The following is a 13,891-nucleotide window of genomic DNA, read 5'->3' as shown; positions in this document are numbered from 1 at the left end:
TCCTGTAGTGGCTGCTGAATGGCCAAGACAGTGGTAAATCCCCAGAACTGGCACATGGCATCTTGCAGCCACCTGACGCAACAAGCATGACCTTCAGACCAGAAAGATACAAGAGAGATGCCAGGAATAAAGATATTTACGTTGATTTTTATTGACCTTGTCAACCTCAAAAATAAAATAGCCAGCTATTTTATCAGCAAAATGAATTTATTCAAGAAGAGCAGAGAATTGCAATTCAGGACAAGGTAGCTACGGCAAACCATAGGCAAGTCTGAAGAGACAAGGGGAAGGTTAGCTTTTCTCAGGTTTTAGGAGGAAATTGGGGAGGGTTGTTTTGAATAAAAGTTCATTGGAGGAGAACAAAAGTTGCAGGTTGTGGTGGTTTCTCATTGGCTGTAAGTAGGGAGGGGGTGTCAGTGCATTGTTGCTGGGGCAGGCAGGAAGCTTCCTTCCTTTTCTTAGACGCAGGAGATAAAATTCCTACAGTAGGAGCCAGCCTGGTGGCACAGCGGTTAAGTTCACATGTTCCACTTTGGCGGCCCAGGGTGAGCTGGTTCGGATCCTGGGTGTGGACATGGCACCGCTCATCAAGCCATGCTGTGGCAGGCGTCCCACATATAAAGTAGAGGAAGATGGCCACAGATGTTAGCTCAGGGCCAGTCTTCCTCAGCAGAAAGAGGATTGGCAGCAGATGTTAGCAATAGGCTGATCTTCCTCAAGAAAAAAAAATTCCAATGCGAAACAAGTCCTCGCTTGTCGAAATCGTTCTTGTCTTCCTTCTTCCTGGTGGTTATACAGGCTGCAACAGAGCGGTACATGCATGAAAGCTCCCACTTCAGGGCTTCGTAATTCCACTGTAAATGAGGTTTTCTTTCTTTTTATAAGCTCATAAAAACTTATAGCACCATCAGAAGGCCTTGGGCTCTGACAGCTGATGCAAGACACTCTCTGACAGTTTCATGGCTGTTTTTCCCAGATAGTGATGTCAGGTCTGCTCAGCTCTCTGAGCCTCAGTGTCCTGATCAGTGAAGTGGGGATAATAATTCTTGTTTCACAGAGTTGTTGTGAGGATTAAACGGGAGAATTCATATGAAAACACTCTATAAACTGCAAAGAAACGTAACACTATTGGTTCTCTTTAACAGGGCCCTCCTGTCACCAAAAGAAAGACAATTGCAAAATTAATACATCAATTCAGGGGCTGGCCCCGTGGCCAAGTGGTTAAGTTCGCATGCTCCGCTTTCCAGCGGCTCAGGGTTCCACCAGTTAGGATCCTGGGCACGAACACGGCACCACTCATCAAGCCACGCTGAGGCGGCGTCCCACATGCCACAACTAGAAGGACCCACAGCTAGAATATACAACTATGTACTGGGGGACTTTGGGGAGAAAAATGAAAAAATTAAAAATATTAAAAAAAAATCAATTCAATGCTGATTCACTACTAACTGGTCCTGAAGACCTTGGACTTGATGTCAAAGTGTTCTTGTCATTTCCCCTTCCTTCTTGCTCCCACCTGCTCCCCATATTGTGAGGGATTAAAGAACTCAAAATCATAAACTCTGTAGGGATAAGACTCAAGACTGTCCTGTTAAACATTATATGCTCAGTGCCTGACACCTCATAGGCATTCACTAAAACAAAGAATAAGTGAGTAAGTGGGTAGATGAATCATCCAATAGAATAAATGTGTTGAAGTTGAAGGTGCCAGAGATCCAGCCCCTCAAGTAGCTGCAGGCTGATGACTAGCTGATGGCGGATAAATATCTAGCCATGACATGTAACTGAACAGAACCCTTAGCAAAGATCTCTCATTAGCAAAGCTCAAGCAGGCATTTGCGGACTAAACACCAAAGATACCCTAGAAAGCCCTTCATCTGATGCGTGTGGAACAACTCTACAATGGAATACCACTCAGCAGATGAAAGGAACGAACTGCCGCCACAGGCAGCAGCACGGATGAGTCTCACAAGCATGTGCTATGTGAAAAGAGCCAGACAAAGAGAGGCTACATACTGTATGATTCCATTTATATCACATTCTGGAAAAGACAAACTATAGGGACTGAAAATAGGTGACTGGTTACGTGGAGGTGAGGAAGGGGATTTCTCCCGTTCACCAAATGTTTCCATCTGCTTTCCTTCCGGGCACAGGGTAGTATGCACTTCTCCACCCTCTTTGAAATACGACCATATGACTTGCTTTGGCCAAAGAAATATGAATGGAAGTGAAATGTGTCACTTCTGGGAAGACACTTTAAGAGCCAGTGTGTGATATTCACTCCTTTTGCCTCAGCAATTGTGGAAATACATGTTGAGATGGAACCCCTGTTGGCCTGGGGCCCTAAATGACTAAGAGGAAGATAGCCTCTTGCTGACCGGACTTGGGAATACACTTTTGTTTTGCTGAGGCACTGAGGTTTAGGAGTTGCTTATCATAGCATTACTTAGCCCATCCTGACTAGCTCAACTCTCCAAAAGGAATGACCCAGGTTTGAAATTCACCTTTACTGTTATTAGCTATGAGATCGTGGTGAATTTCTTTAACCAACCTGATCATTAGTTTCCTCTTCTACAAAATAAAAACAATAATTCCTAATTTGGAGGTATGTTGGGAGATTAAATGATAGGATGTCTCTAAAGTATATCTGAGTATTGGGACACAGCATTTAGCTCTGGGCCCAGGATGAAGCAGACGTTGAATAAATGTGTGTTGGTCTCTGTAGCAGGCATGCTTGAAGCAGCTACCTTGTTCACATAAAGCTAGAATATTAATTCCTCTGCCCTTCTCTCCTGCTTACTTCACAGTTGTTGTCAAATCCCATTGTAAGGCGTTATCACTGTGATATTGGTACGGTCAATAAGATAAAAGTTGTTCTGGGCAATACACTGTTAATTTTACACTCCATGGAGAACCTGAGCTATATTTAGCCCAGTGATAACTAGGTTAATTGAGGAACCTAACCTTTCCTAACTGTCCACACCCATCACCCCTACCACGGAATATCTTGTCTCTCACTTCCTTATTGATTGGTCTACATTGAGGCTAATTCCTTTCTAAAGACCCAGGGACTGGGTCACCTTTACTCATGGTATCGTAGAATGTGAGACCTGAAAGGCTTTTCAGTGAGGTCATCAAGGCCAGTGGTTTACAAAACCCACCCATGGAGAGGTGCTAGTCCAGGAAGAAGACATCATTGTGCTGAGGCCAAATGCATGAAATAAGTAGTGAGTTTTTCAAAAAGCTAAATTAAGGGGCCAGCCTGGTGGCATAGTGGTTAAGTTCCTGTGCTCTACTTCAGCAGCCCAGGGTTTGCAGATTTGGATCCTGGGCACGGACCAATACCCAGCTCATCAAGCCGTTATGTGGCAGTGTCCCACATACAAAATAGAGGAAGATTGGCACATATGTTAGCTCAGGGCCAATCTTCCTCAAGTAGAAAGAGGAAGATGGGCAATAGATGTTAGCTCAGGGTCAATCTTCCTCACACGTAAAAAAGCTAAATGTACTCAATTTAAATGCAATCTCATGAGCTAATGTCCTTCCTACTTTTTTTAGTTATAAAAATGTCCTTTACTTTATGAAACAATGGTGATAGCAGATGGTAGTTTTCTTTTATTTTTTGGTACCCATGCTTAGTCAACAAGCACCTCTGTGTCAGTCCCCCTCCACACCACTAGTTTGGGAAACATCACTAGTTTTTAAAAAACCTTTAAATCTGGAAACCACTAACATGGTCCAGCCCTGCCATTTTACAAAAGAGGAAATTGAGGCCCAATGAGGCTGAGTTGCTTTTCCCAAAGTTTCCTAATGTCCCTGCTTGTATTTTGAAGACAGAAGCATCACCATGCAGTGGGCTAGAGGAGTGCAGGCTTCAGAGACAGATCTGGATGTAACTCCTGGGCTCCAATGAGCTGCTCCTAGGGTAGGGCCATGTCATTCCTCCCATCTTAGTCGTCCTTGGTTTTTGTCCATTTTTAAAACTAGGGTAGCGTCAAGTTTAAAAACGGAGTCCCCTTCAAGAGGACAGAATCAGGCTGGTCTCAGACTTCTTCACTGCAACATGCACAGTTTCAAGGCAGTGAAGCAATATCTGCAAGATTATTCGTTTCATCATGAAAGAAAAGAAAAGATTTCGGGGAACCCAGCACCCAAGAAAAACTATACGTGGTGAAATCCTGCCAACCAAAAGAGGAATCAAAACACCGAATTTGGGAATGAAGTCATGAGGGATAAGTTTTGGGTCAGTTTAGATAGAGAACTAAGACTGAAAATGAAAGAAATAAGATTTTGAAATAGAATACAAGTGTTACAAAACCATGACAAAGTAAAAATAACGTAACGAAAAAAAAACAGGAGACGTGAGAGAATGAGATGCTCTCTCTTTTTTTTTTTAAAGATTGACACCTGAGCTAACATCTGTTGCCAATCTTTGTTTTCTTCTTCTTCTTCTCCCCGTAGCCCTCCAGTACGTAGCTGTATATTCTAGTTGTTGTAGGTCCCTCTGGTTGTGCTATGTGGGACACCGCCTCAGCATGGTCTGATGAGCAGTGCCATGTCTGTGCCCAGGATCTGAACCAGCAAAACCCTGGGCCACTGAAGCAGAACGCAAGAACTTAACCATTCTGCCACAGGGCTGACCTCTCTCTCTCTCTAGTTTTCATAGCAGGTAGATCAATTCATGCTGTTTAAGTTAAATAAGTTTTTTGAAATAGCATATCTTACTAAGGGTTTTCACAATATTTTCTTCTTGATTTTAGAGGAATGTTTTTGGAACTACTATCTCTTACAGTAAAGAAACCTTTTTTTGAAGTTTGGCCATCATTTCATTTTCACTTCACTTGATTTTTCTTCTTTTAATTCAAATTAAAATCTAAGTGTTGAGCCAGCCTTCATGGTCTAGTGGTCAGGATTTGGCACTCTCACTGCTGAGGTCCCAGTTCGTTTCCAGGTCATGGAACCACACCACTCACCTGTCAGTTGTCATACTGTGGCAGCAGCTCACATAGAGAACTAAAAAACTAACAACTAGGATATACAACCACGTACTGAAGCTGAAAAAAAAAAAGCCAACTAAGTGTCATTCCAATTGAAAAATAGCATCTATATTGTGATCTCATGCTTATAAAAATATGCCTATCTATCTATTTCCATCTATTCTCTCTCCTTCTATTAGTCTACATGCATGGAGAGATATCTCATGTGGTGTCCACAGATGTTAACACTGGTTACTGGATTGTGGGTGGCTTTTCCTTTCTTCTTCATGCTTTTCCATGTTGTTTGAATTTATTTTAATAAGCATGTCATTTTAATAGAACAATAAAATTATTAATTTAAAAAATAAAATGAGGACAATAATATATAACTTTCAAAATTGTTGAAAGAGTATGTATGTGTGTGTATATATATATAGTGATGTGTGCGTGTGTATAGATAGGTAGATAGATAGATAGATAGATATAGATATAGCCTAGCACAGTTCCTGGCATATTGTAGACACTCAATAGATGCTAGATATTATTATTATTGCTTTCTTGGAGAGAAGAAGAGCCTTAAATCCTGACTGTAGTCATCTCCTGCAATAGTTGAGGTTCTTAGTTGCAGAGATGGGCATCCACCCTGGTTGGTTTATTAAAGGATAACAGGTGGCTCACATAATCTCCAGGAGAGACTTGGAAGCTCTCTAGACAGGAACAATGGCCAGATCACCCCACAGGAGCCTTCCAGTAGAGACAACCCTGCTGCCACTCTGCTCAGTACAGACCACACAGCTCCCACCGCTGACTCCGGCCAGGGTACTGGCACCTCAGGTTCTGCTGCCCCTGAAAGCCAGAAATGTGAACTCCATCCAGCACTGGTTCCTTTAATTTCTGTCTTCTAAATACAAGTCCTCTGCAGGTGCCTCTAGTTTCTGGCTCCAAGTCATAGCCTGCACCCCAAAGACAAGAGAGGCTGTGAAAGTGAGGTCTTGGCTTGTACCTTAGAGAGGTAGGACTCATGATGGAGATTCCCACATACGGGAAGGGTGGTCAAAGATGCTGAGCAGACTCAAACAGGGCAATCACCATTGGGCATGCCTCCTAAGTATCCCTTACAAAGCCTGGGGATCCGAAGACCGAAAGCATCCTAAGAGCACTTGAAAATTATGGTAAATTGGTTCCTTACTTATTCAAAGGTTCTTCTGATTTATTGAAATATATTTACATAAAATTCTAAAATCTCAGAGAAAGAATCCCTTATCCAATGTAAACAGTGTTATCAGAGACCTCTTGATTCTCTCTGACAGAGGGATAGAGTTGTTATAAAAATATAAACTGTGTATAAAGAAAAATATTAAAAATCAAATGGTAAACTAAGGATTTACAGCAGATATAACAAGAGGGTAAATATATCTTGATGTTCCAAAACTCATACAAATTAGTTTTTAAAAAGAAGAGAAAACACCAAGAACCCAATAGATATGTAGGCAAAGGGCATGCCCAGATGATTGACAAAGGAGAAAGTGCAAGAAGACACACAATATGAAAAATGTTAACTCTCACTTATAGCTGGGGAGGAAGGGAGACTACCACTGTCTGGGGGCCAAGCATGTTGCATGGATAAAAATTTCATCTTCACAACCAAGTCATGTTAGATGCCATAATCTGCCTGTTGTATATAAGGAAATGATGTTCAGAAGGATTTGGTAACTTGTTGACCAAGAACACTTGGTAAAGCTGGCACTGAACTCGTAACTGTCAGGCTTCAAAGACCAGGGTCTTTCCACTGACCAGGCTGCCTCTCTAGTGATCAGTGTTGATCAAACCAAACTCTTCACCTACGAAATTGACAAAACCCAATGCTGATGAGAACATGGTGGAAAAGTTCCTTCTTGTAAGAGACTATGAGCAGGTGAGTAAATTAAGAAAATCCTTTGAAATCTGTTAGTACTTATTAAGAGCCGTAAAAATGTTGATTTCCAATGACCCAGTCATTCCACTTTGGGGGAACCTTCTCTTGGGGAATAACTTAATACACGGAAAGAGTTACAGGCAAAAAGATGTTCATTGTGGGTTTGTAAGTGAACAATTAGAAACAACCTAAATGTCTAGACTTATGTAACTAAATTGGCAAGTGTTTATTTTCCTCTTATTAGAATATTATATAACATCATTAACATTTTCTATAAATATGAAATAAAAAGGAAAATATTATTTCATATAGTTTTTTTTTAAACCTATACCTCTTGATATCAGGATTAAGGAGTGAAGAAATGAGGAAGCTTTCCCTTTTTATATTTCTGTATTCTTGAAATTTTTTCATAAAGATTTTATAATTTTAAAAAAATAAGTAAAAATAGGTAAGAGAAAAGCTTGAAAATAGATATACCAAAATATCAACAATATTGGGGTAGAAGGATTATGGGTTTTTTCCCTCCTTATTTTATTTTCAAATTTTATTTGTAATATATTACTAAAAATATATTTTATAACAGAAAAATATATCATTCTAAAATTAAAATATGGTTCCAGTAAAAAAATAATCATAGTTACACTTCATTGTCTCTGGAAGATAGTCATTGTCTCCATATCACAGATGAGTAAACTGAAGCTCCGGAAGGCTGAGTAATTTGCCAACCACTCAGAGGTGAACCTTGAATTAAGCCTTGACCTGTCTGACTCCCACCTTTGTGTGCTTTCAATTCACCCTCAGGACCCACCTCAGCTGAAGCCCTGGACCTGAAGGAAGTCCTTGAATGATCAAGATGTATGATTCGACTTCATGGAAATCAATGACATGTGGTGACGTGTGGATGCGTGGAACTCTCAGGCACTCTGGTGGGCTGTGCAGGGAGTCCTTTGTTGGTCAATGGACGTCTGACTGGTTGTAACTTAGAGGGGAGAGACAAAGGGAACTTCTCACTCCACATGACGTCACCCGACATATGGTGCCAGAAGGCAGAATTATCAGCAGTTGGCGTTGACTTGGACATGATAAGAAAGAAAATGCGTCAAAAATGACCCTTAGCCTGAGAGGAAGTAGATATTGAGGATTTATGAAGAGAGTGTCTCTAGTAGAAGAAGATACAGGGAAAGTTCTCCAAATGACACCCTTCTTTGTGGTAAGCTTCAGCACGAAAGGCAGAACTGATACAGGTGAAGGAGAGATATGTTTCAGGACGTTAAAGAGGAGAACATTCAGTTTAAAAAATGTTAATACAAGTTAAAACAAATCTAGGAAACATAAAATATGGAATCCCAGAATCTCAGGTTTGGAAGAGATCTTAGCCATCATTTATTCCAACAACCCTAAAAAAAGTGCTTAAATTCCCTCTCATCTGAGTAGATGTCCCAGGAGCAGGGAGCTCCTTTGCTTTGAGGAAGCCCCCTGCGTATCTCAGTAACTCCAACTGTTAGAAAGTTCCTCCCTACTCTCAACCCAGTTATTTCCCCCTTCTTGGACCAGAGTCCTCTTCAGAGAGGCAAGGAACTTGGAAGGGTGAAGGAACTGGATTGAGGTTAGGGTCGTGCAGGGTCAGATTTGAGCAGAGCTAAGCAGGAGAGATGAGAGAGTTAAGGATGGGAAGGAGGGTCCGTATGAAGACCGGCTGGGCTCCAGGTGCAAAGAGGCGCCAGTGATTGGCGGCACAGGCTCTTCTGCTCAGGGTGAGCCATAACCAACCTCCCAGGCTCACTTGAAAAATGTGTGAGGAGAAAGAGGTTCCTGCTCATCCCTACGACCTTCTCTCTGGCCACCTTGCAGGCATGATGGGAGAAGAAAGAGGCTGACAAGGTAGTAGGACAGGGTAGATGACCCTGGCCACTCATGCAGACTTCTTGGGTTGACATCCCCACTTATTAGCTCTGTGGCTCTGGGCAAGTTATTTTTAATCACTCTGTGCCTCAGTTTCCTCAGATGTAATAATAATAGAATCTACCTCTTAGAGTTGTGATGAGAATTAAATGAGTCAATGTCTATAAAACACATACACCAGTTTTTTACATATAGTTAAGTGCTATGTAAGTGTTTGTTAAACATAAAGCATTTTGGAGTTCAAACTGTGGACCAATCAATTGAACTATGACTTCAATTTCATGATTTAGGTAACCAATTTCATATACTGCCATGTTTCTTTTTTTATCATATTCCTGACAACCTCCTAAACTACGAAACAGGTTGAAAATCACATTCTAACAAGATAGACGTTATAACAAAAGTTGCAAGAGAGTAGATCTTAAAAGCTCTCATGAGAAGAAAAAAATTTTCTGTAACTACATGTGGTGACGGATGTTCACTAAACTCATTGTAGTAATCATTTCACAATATAAACAGATATCAAATTGTTCTGTTGTACACCTAGAACTAATAGAATGTTATATGTGAATTATACCTTAATTGAAAAAAAAAAGAAGACAAAGTCTTCTAAAGGAGAAAGCAACTGGGAAGTGGGGGTTGGAAGGAGGGGAGGAGAGAACGTCTGAAACAGCTGTGTGGGAATCCCGGAGGAAGCGGATTCAGGACGTGCAGTTGTATTGGACAGACCCGAAGCAGCGGACTTGTGGGGGCAACAATCGCCACGTAACATAATTTTACTCTAGCAGAACTCAGTGGTGGGCACGAGAGCAAAGAAGGGGCCAAAGGGTTGACCCAGAATTGAGGTTTCGTTTGGCAGGTGACACCGGGACGGGAGGCTACTGGCTGGAGGGCTTTACTGTGGGTGAGAGCCTATGTGTCTGGACTTAGAACAGGGAAGGGCCAGGTGACAATGAGGGCCCACAAAGGTTAGTAACTTTAATCTATAAAATAGATAAAAACTCATACACTTTATTTAGTACACTATAAATAACCCATCCCTTAAAACAACAGGCAAAAATCATGAACAGGTACTACAAATAACCTGACAGATATATGGAGAATGTTCAACCTCACTAGTGGTCAAATAAATGAGAACTTGAATACTGAGCTATCATTTTTCACCTACCATGGTAGGAAGAAACCTATTTTTTTAAAATGAAAGTACTTCATGCTGATAGGCGAGAAGAAAACTGCAGGGGTGTAAATTAATACGAATCTTTAAGAAGATAATTTGGCAACAATTTCTAGAAGCCTTAAAATTTTTACCCCTCAAATTAGTAATTTTACTCCCTGAGATTTACACTAAGGAAGTAATACAAAACGAAAACAAAAAACAAGAGAGCCACTTCCTTCTCGCTCCCTTGTCCCCCAGCACTTTGCTTGTATCTAGAGAACCAAGTCAGTTAACCTTCAGGAATAATGGAACTTCAAGGCCGTTCATGTCCCCTGAGGCTCTCTGTGTCCCCAGACTGATAAGCATCACAGTAAAACCAGTTTCCTCAGCCTACTTCTCTATGGAGGCAGGTGGGTCAAAAATCTCCTAACTTCATTGCTATTGATCCCTGCATATCTATTACTCCTAAATTGCTGTTATTAGCTCCTTGGTTATAACCCGCTAGATGGTGAACTGCTCAAGGGCAGGGACTCAGTCTTACCTGGTTTTTTTATATCCACCTCTACTCCCTTTGGCTAACACGCACATGGTAGATGCTTAATAGATATTTATAAAATTGGCTGTCACTTCAGAGCTCTCCACCCCATAATGCCTCATTCTCTACCCTCTTTAGTTTGTACATTTGGTGGAAGATCAAGTTGGCGTCTTTTGTCGGTTAATTTCTTCTTAAATGAGCTTGTGTATGTGCCAACCAGTTGGCACTTCAGGGGTGCTATGTTTATCAATAGACTCTTTCATCATGTACCGTAGAGCAGAGTTCAGGGTCCACGGCCTCTCTTGGCCTATCAGCAGTAATAACTTCCCATAACTTGCTAATAAAGGGATGTGGTGATATGTGGATAATAAAGTATGGTCGGGAATCAGGTGACTCAGGAAAAGTTAAAACTGAAAAGGAGCTCAGGAAATGATGGTATCACTCAACCCCAACTCCGATTTTACAGATAAGGAAACTGAAGATCAGAGAGAGAATATTTCCAAAGGTTGCATAACTGGTTCACGGAATGGTTGGGATCAGAGTCCAGGGTCTAGACACCCAACTTATTATGATTCCCAGGACACATGTTGTCATCAAAAGTATGTGTCCTGAGAACACATGAGCTACAGAAGTGTATGAGAGAGGGGAAGGCCGGCAAGCCCAGTTGTTGACTGACAAGGCAGAGCTCCACAATGGAGGCAGAAGACACCAGTGATCCTGAGAAGGCGTGGCTGGAGAACATGGGTGGGGAGGTGGGGCAGGCACAGACGAGTGTCTGGATGAAGTGGAACCAGTGTGGCATGGTAAATAGAGTACGATCTTTGAAACCTGGAATTCAATCCCAGGGCCGCCATATATCCCCTTGTTACTTAACTTATCTAAGACCTAAGTTTTTATTCTATAAAAACTTGCCCGTAGAACTGACTTCTCAGAATTGAGTTAAAGGAAACAATGGATGTATCGTAATATTCAACTCAGCACCAGCAAAGAGCTCTGGAAGATGGTAGTTTGTGACATCCTCATGGAGGTCAAGTCTTGTGGTCCTTATAGGAGGCTAAAAGTGAGCACTCATCCCTCTGTCAATCTTCAGAATGCTTTGGACAGAGATGAGCTCTTACCTTGGTGAGAGAGGACCTATCACCAATAGGCTGATTGCACTCCAGAGCAGGTGTTGGCAAACTTCATCCCTTGGGACAAAGTCAGTCAACTGCTTGTTTTTGTAGGACTCACAAGCTAAGAGTGATTTTTACATTTTTAAATCACTGAAAAAAAATAAAAGAATCATGTTTTGTGAAATGAGAAAATTACGTGGAATCTAAATTTCGGTGTCCACAAACAAAGCCTTATTGGAAGACAGCCACGCTCAATTGTCTGCAAGTTTTCTATGGCTGCCTTCGTGCTCCAATGGTGGACTTGAGACGTCATGACAGAGGTGATGTGTGAGGCTTTCTTCACTGCACACTGCTGTTCCACACTGCACATCACGGTGAGCAGTTATGACTCAACAGTGTTTCAAATGCCATGTGTATGGTCGTACGATGACATTTTGTTCTCTTTTTTAAATTACCAATGCATACCCATCATATCAAAACAAGAAAAGAAGAGAACAATGGACTTCATATGTCATACTTTTAAATCACAGTATGTACGATTTTGGGGTGTCGTTTATTTTGTTATCAAATTAGATGGCAAAGCATTATTCATTATGCAATGATGCTATAAGTGGGCTAAAATAATAGATTATGTTAATATTACCAGACTAAGAACATATCACAATATTCCCAACTCACCGGAGAGCAACCATCAGAAAACGCAGAAAATTTTAAGTGGAATATCTCATCACAGCAGAATTTCTTCATAAGATTAAGTAACAAAAATGAGGCTGTGATCAGAGCAAGTTTCCAAGTGGGTCAATTGTTAGCTAAGCAAAGAAAGCGATTCAGGACTGGGTTAATTAAATTGTGCTTGATTGCAGCAGCCAAAGAAACGTTACCAAAGGAAAGAAACTTATGTGAGACGATTTCAGCAAGAACAATTGCTCTGAGAGTTGAGAACATTGGTAACAGGATCAATAGTCAATTCATAAGCAAGGCAAATAATTTTGAGTGGCTTTCCTTGCCTCTTGATGAGTTGATAGATGTTCCCAATACTACTCAGTTGTTTATTCAAGGAGTCAGTGACCAGTGTGAAGTGACTGAAGAATTAACTTCTGTGAACAACCTCTGTGGAACAACTTAGGAAAGAGTATTTTCAAAATGGAATTATACGCTTTAAATGGGTGGATCGTATGGCATGGGAATTTTCAGTATAAATTGAAGTAGAATCTGCTAGGATATGTTGCAACTGAAGGTGGTAGAAATATGTGTGGAGCAGAGTTGTATTCATTTACAAAGCTTGTAAAAATGTTAGACATTTAAAGCTTATGGTTATTCATATTATTCATGAGTACGTATTTTGTGGAAAATATTTGAATATACCATGTGTTGTGGAACCAGTAGTGTCAATGGTGAACTTGATTCACTATCAATGGGGTTAACCATCACTGGTTCTGTGAATTTTTGTCAGATAAGCTTTACCCTGACTTAGCCTACTAGAAAGCAGTTGGATGACTCTGCAGTAGTAAAGTTTTATCACAAGTTTTTGAGCACAAGACTGAGACTAAAATCTTTCTGAGTGAGGGGCCGGCCCCATGACATAGTGGTTAAGTTTAATGGGCTCCACTTCAGGGGCCCGGGGTTTGGTTCCTGAGCCTGGACCTACGCTACTTGTCTGAGGCTGTGCTGTGGCAATGACCCACATACAAGAGAGTGGAAGATTGGCACAGATGTTAGCTCAGGGTGAATCTTCCTCAAGAAAAAAAATCTCTGAGTGAGAAGAACCACTCTCAGCCACTATTATCAAACAAGAGTGGCTTTTGAAGTTATCTTTTGCTGAAGACTTGATATTGCTTCTTAATGAATTCAACTTATAAGGGAAAACAGAACTTACATGCAAATTTTGTACTGTGGTAAAATGATGTTTAACAACTAATGTTGTGTAAAATTCACAAGTCGTGTCAGCTGCTTTCTGTACTTCCCATGGGGTCAAAAGTTAAAATGAGAAGCAAGATCTTCCTTCCCACACAAATTTGCCACAGACATATTTTCTGAACTTGAACTACAGGTCCAGCATTGCTTTTTAGACTTCAATGCAAGTGCAAAGAAAGTTTCTGTATTTCCAAATCCATTTTACTATACAATTAAGGAGCATCTACCTAACTTTCAATTGGAAGTGGTTAATTTGCAATGTAATGTCATGCTGAAAGGCAACTACCAGAAGAAGAATCTGATAGAACTCTATAACTGCCTTCCAAGCAATGAATATACTTAATTAAAATTGCATGCTCATGGACCGAGATCAGCATCTGG

The sequence above is a fragment of the Equus asinus genome, chromosome 5 (assembly GCF_041296235.1).
Source record: "Equus asinus isolate D_3611 breed Donkey chromosome 5, EquAss-T2T_v2, whole genome shotgun sequence".
Classification (NCBI taxonomy): Eukaryota; Metazoa; Chordata; class Mammalia; order Perissodactyla; family Equidae; genus Equus; species Equus asinus.
The sequence above is the reverse complement of the archived record's forward strand: the minus strand, read 5'-3'. Positions refer to the sequence as shown.